The sequence below is a fragment of the Callospermophilus lateralis genome, chromosome 6 (assembly GCF_048772815.1).
Source record: "Callospermophilus lateralis isolate mCalLat2 chromosome 6, mCalLat2.hap1, whole genome shotgun sequence".
Lineage (NCBI taxonomy): Eukaryota > Metazoa > Chordata > Mammalia > Rodentia > Sciuridae > Callospermophilus > Callospermophilus lateralis.
The window spans coordinates 161,048,376-161,054,375 of record NC_135310.1 but is presented as its reverse complement, the minus strand read 5'-3'; the positions used below and the strand labels follow the sequence as shown (position 1 = coordinate 161,054,375).

Below are 6,000 nucleotides of genomic sequence, written 5' to 3'. Positions count from 1 at the left end.
ATGGAGAATTGACCCCAGGGGCACTTTTCCATCGAGCTACATTCCCGGACCTTTTTATTTTTTATTTTGAGACAGGGTCTCTCTAAATTGCTTAGGGCCTTATGTTAAGATACTGAGGCTGGCCTTGAATTCACAAACCTCCTGCCTCAGTCTCCCGAGTCCCTGCGATCACAGGCCCGACCACTCCACCTGGCTTTCCCAGTGTGTTCCAGACACTTTAATTAACTTTCAGTTGGGTGATGAGCAGAGGTGATGTTAAGGAGAGGGTAGGGACACTGCTGGCTCAGGGATGTGGCCACAATTGTGGCTTGTGTGATGGACTTGGGGTAAAAGCTGAAAAATCTGTTGAACACACAACCAAGTAGACAAAATAGTCCCATCTTGACCTTTCTGCATCAAATTAACTAGAAATAACCCGCTACATTCTGGTGGTTCTCATGGACCTAATGACTTAATGAAGAGAATCACCCCTTCCCATTGTGTTGCTTTTGATCTGACCTATACTGACCTTCTGCTCTTTCTCTTAACTGCGCACTGTGACTGGCCAATGGGAAATTAGCAGACATGACAAAATTCTTGATAAAGATTATTTGCTTTTCCTGCTTGTTTTTAAAATTTTTAAATAGATTTAATTTTATAAAGCAATTTTAGGTTCACAGTGAAATTTGGTGTAAGGTACAGTGAGTTCTCCTACATCCCCTGCATCATCCCCTTCCTCCCAACCTCCTCCACCATCAACAAGGTGCACCAGAGTGGAGCATCTGTTATGACTGAGGAACCTATACTAACACATCATTGTGACCAAAGTCCATGCCTCACGTTGGGCTCAGTCTTGGTATTGTGCATCCTCTGGGTTTGAGCAAATGATCCACTATCCACCACTATTGTGTCATACAGAATAGTTTCACTGCTCCAAAATTCCTCTGTGCTCTGCCTATCTATCCCGCTCTCCTAACGTCTGACAACCAATGATCTGTGTGTGTGTCTCCATGGTTCTGTGCTTTTTCAGATGTCCTAGTTAGACAGTATGAGCCTTTTCAGATGGCTTTCTTTCCTTTGGTAATGTGCAGCAAAGTCTCTTTATGTCTTTTCATGGCTTATTAGCTTGTCACATTTCAGACCTAAGTAATACCCCACTGTCTAGATGCTCCAGAGTTTATGCATCAACAAGTTTATGAATCTGAGGGACAGAGTGACTGAGTTGCTTAGTGCCTCACCATTGCTGAGGCTGGCTTTGAACTCACGATCCTCCTGCCTCAGCCTCCCAAGCCAGGAGGACCTGAGTTCACAGCCAGCCTCAGCAATGGTGAGGTGCTAAGCAACTCAGTGAGACCCTGTCTCAAAATAAAATACAAAATAGGGCTGGGGTGGGGCTCAGTGGTTGAGTTCAATCCCTGGTATTCCCCCACCAAAACAAACAAACAAACAAACAACAAAAAACAAAACAACAACAAAAACACTAAAGTGACTACCATTTTGCATCCCACCAGCAATTAATGACAGTTCCTGTTGTCACACATGCTTGTCAACATGGTTTGGAGTTTTGCCACTCTGATAAGTGTGGGTACTACTTCAGTGTCATTCTAATTTGTAACTCCCTGATGACACATGAGATTGAACGCTTCCTGAGCCCATTTGTGTCTGCATTTCTTCTTTGGTGAGGTATTTGGTCAGCTCTCTTGACCAGTTTTAAGTCAGGTCATTCATTTTCTTATTTTTTTTTCAATTTATTAGTTCTTGATGGACCTTTATTTATTTGTTTGTTTATATGAAGTGCTGAGAATCGAACCCAGTGTCTCACACATGCTAGGCAAGCGCTCTACCACTGAGCCACAACCCCAGCCCCCATTTTCTTATTGTTGAGTATTAAGTTTTCTTGGTATATTTTGGATAACAGGCATTTATCAGATATGAGTTTTTAAATGTTTTCTTCTAGTCTGCAACTTCTCGTGTCTTGATAGCACCTTTTGCAGAGCAGAAGTGTCTGACGTTAATGAAGTCCAGGTCATCCGTATGAAATACGTAGGCTTTTTCACTGACCATTCCTTTAGCATTGTATTTACAAAGTCACCCTTAGACCACGTTCTATGAAGTCATCCTCTAGGAATCTCAAAGTTTTTGCCTTTTGCATTTAGGTCTATGGCACATTTTGAATTAATTATTGTGAAGATGTGAAGTCTGTGTCTAGATTTTTTTTTTCATGTGGGTGGTGTTGTTCTAGCATTATTTGTTGAAAAGAGTATCTTTTGTCTGTTACGTTGACAATATTTGTGTCCATCTATTTCTGGGTTCTACATTGTGTTCCATGGATCTGTTTGTCTATTTTTCATTAATAGCACCATAACTCATCGCCCATGAGTGTGTGAGCCGGGAAGGAAAATGGAGGGCGACTGAAGACCCCAGGGAGACATTTTCTCAGATGATTGTGTGTGTGTGTGTGTGTGTGTGTGTGTGTGACACACAAGTCTGTAAAGACTTATCTGGATTTACTATCTGCACCTTCTCTACTTCTATTTTTCCTTAAAACCTTCTTTTTGGCACCATCACTTCTTGGCAACTTCTGGTCACGTGACCGATGACCCCTACCCATCCAGGATTACTGGTCACTCCCGCGTCCTTCTCTTTCTTGACTTCTCAGAGAGAAGAGAGGAGCCAGGCTTCTTGGTCTAACCCCCAGCAGGTCTCCGGAGTGTCTGTCCACCGCTGGCCCCTCTGGGCAGCCCTGGTCTCCACCCTTCTCAGCGGCCTCCTCGGGAGGGATCTCTCGCCCTTCTTCTTACACTCTCTGCCTGGGGGCTTTGTCAGCCTCTCGGGGTTGACAAATGTCAACTCAGCAATGTCCAGTGCAGTCCCTCAGCCTCCAGGTTTGGATACTCAACACGATACTCAGGTCGCTTGGGTTTTTAAAGCGACTTCTGGTGTCTGAAGTGAAATTCCCAGTTTGTCCCCAGACAATCCTGCTGCCCCCAGTCTCTCCTAGTTCATTAAATGACAAGGCCCTCCCAGTTTTTCTGGAACAACCTTCTGAGTCATCGCTGATTTTATTCTCTCTCTCCCTCTTCACATCCATTCCTCTTGACTTTGTCCTTAAAATGTCCCCAGACTCTATTCCTCACCACCTCCACGTCACCGCCATCAGCTCCGACGAGAGGGCGTGCATCTGCTGGCTTTCCTTCTGTCCCTACAAAATATTCTCCCCAGAGACGGCAGAAAGACCTTCAAATCACTCGGAGAGAATCGTTTCGCGGCTTAAAATCCGATGCCTCCTCATTTTACCAGAGAACAAGGCAAACTCCTTTGAAGTGGCCCGGCTCTGCTCCCCCGGGCCTGTGCTCTCGTACGCGCTCGCTGCGGACGCCCTGTGAGCGCCCAGGCTGTGCAGCCAAGCTGTGCACTGCGGCGCTGCACCGCGCAGACCTCAAATTCCTGCAGGGACCGAACCTTGGCTTTCAGGGAGTGAAAGGAAGTTAGTCTCAGGGCTACTATTATATTATTCTTTTGATTGAAAATTCTGAGTTGCAAAGGAAGGTGAAGGTTTGGGATTTGGTTTAAATCAGAACAGAGTCAACTTACAAAAATAACTGCACTCCTGTTTCCGCCCGGTTTCGAACCGGGGACCTTTCGCGTGTTAGGCGAACGTGATAACCACTACACTACGGAAACGCCGCTGAACGCCCCCTTCCTATCTCAATTAGTTAAAACTGAGCCTACCACGTCCTTTCAGGGCTCGCGGAGCCTCCGGGGGGCCTGCCCCCGGGAGCGGCCGCTGCAAGTCGCTGGGCACGTTCTCTTCTCGGCGGAGGCGCTCCCGCTTTCTTCTCTCCACGCCTGAGAACCAGGACCTGATGGGCTCTTTGTGCTTCAGGCCACAGCCTGTCGGTCACCTGCGGCGGAGAGGCTCCTTCAACTCCAGGACCACCTAGGGGACACGCCTTGAGGACTGAAACCCAAATCAGGCGACCCAGCAAAGGCAGGGAACAGGAGGAAACAGCCGGGTGAGTTTGGGAGGCTTAGGACCAAGACAGGACCAGAGTCTTTTAAAAGTGTGTATACGCATGCACACCACGCATGCACACCCGCGCAAGCACACACACGCATGCACACCACGCATGCACACACACGCATGCACACACGCATGCACACCCGCGCAAGCACACACACGCATGCACACCACGCATGCACACACACGCATGCACACACGCATGCACACCCGCGCAAGCACACACACGCATGCACACCCGCGCATGCACACCAGCGCAAGCACACTCACGCATGCACACACGCATGCACACTCACGCATGCACACACGCATGCACACCCGCGCAAGCACACACACGCACGCACACCCGCGCATGCACACTCGCGCACGCACACACACGCATGCACACCCGCGCATGCACACCGCGCATGCACACCCGCGCATGCACACCCGCGCATGCACACACACGCACACACACTTCATTTTACTCTTTTATGTGTTTATTGGCGGCTTCTTCGTGCGTATCCATAGGGGCCACCCGGGACTCCCGGAGCAGAAGACAGCCTCCCAGTGTCTCTCCGGGGAGCTCCTGGGACCGCGCTTCACATTCCAAAAGCTGCCAGGGAAGGAGCTAGCAAGCCGCCTGCAAGCGGTTCTGATTACGTCCTGGATGTTATATTCGGTCCTCAGCTTAGCCTCCCATCACAGGTCTGTGGTAAAATAACAGGGAGATTTGACCAAAAAAAGAAAAAAAAAAGATGTTCTTCAGTATTTTGACCTCAAATTAATGGCCATTCTTTGTCACCACCAGTATTTTGCTAACCTTGGGTTCCATGGAGATGAGAAATCATAGCTGACACAGACTTAACTGTAATGATGGCAAATTAAGAAAAGCGTTTGCTTTCTTTCTTTCTAAACTACCCTACACAGAACATTGGGGGATTGTAAAGGAGGGAATGCACAGGACCAAGAACAGAAAGTAGAGGGAGGAAGTAGGATTTGGAGGCCAGAGAGCAGCCCAGTTAGTGTTAATGGGGTGTGTGGGGGGGAACTCCTTGTGTTCAGTTTTTTAAACAAAAAAAAAAACTTCCTTTTTAAAGTCCACATGTACTGGTACATTTTAAAGGCCACAGTATTGGTACATGCATACCTACTCTATTGCTTCCCATAATAGTCAATATTTGCATTTACCATCCGGGTGGTGGCATCACTGTTGAATATGATTCTGAAAGACTAGCTCTGCAATCACCCTTTATATGTGACACAATCTGTGCCTTTGGGCTTTGGGTTTGAGGGTCTTGTACAACTAGGAGAAGGCCGGCACAGCCAGGTGTAAATCATCTTAACTCCAGGTGGCTGCATCAAGGTAACAGCCCCCAGCAGGAGCTGATAGCCATTGTGTTCTCCTTCCTGCCTTAATGGACACATCCAGCCTTCTAGTTCTTCTGCTCCAACAGAGGTAGAGCAGCATCTCAATTTCTCTGCATTTTATAAATTACTAATAATATTCAATGTTTAAAATCTTTTAAGTTTGATCTTTTTAAACCTTTCTTATCTCTCTTGGGGTTGATGAGCTTTCAGTCCCTATTCTTTATCCATTTCCTACTGAGCGTGCTGTCTCTGATCTTGCTGATTTTTATGTCTCACTACTAAATAATATAGATTGAAATCTTGTCATTTTAAGTATTTTAAATATCTTCTCTTTTGTCATACCTTTCTGAATAGTTCCCGGTGTGACCTTCTATATCTTTGTTAGATGAAGCAGTTCATACCAGCATTCTGCTGAGATGTTTGTGCTTTCAAAACTCTTTTTTAAAAAGTTCTCTTTGCCATGTATCTATGACTGAACCCACGGGTGCTTAGCCACTGAGAAACAAACATCCCCTTTTTATATTTTACTTAGAGACAGGGTCTTCCTGAGTTACCCAATGCCTCGCTAATTTGCTGAGGCTGGCTTTGAACTCTCGATTCTCCTGTCTCAGCCTCCTGGGCCGCTGGAATCACAGGCGTGCGCTACTGCG

At 46.8% G+C, this 6,000-nt stretch overlaps 1 non-coding gene across 1 annotated transcript; it reads right to left on the bottom strand.

Annotated features, from left to right (window-relative positions):
- Positions 1-3,590: 3,590 nt before the first annotated feature.
- Positions 3,591-3,663, bottom strand: Trnav-aac (transfer RNA valine (anticodon AAC)). Its single transcript has one exon. It is a non-coding gene; the product is annotated as a tRNA-Val (tRNA).
- Positions 3,664-6,000: the final 2,337 nt, after the last annotated feature.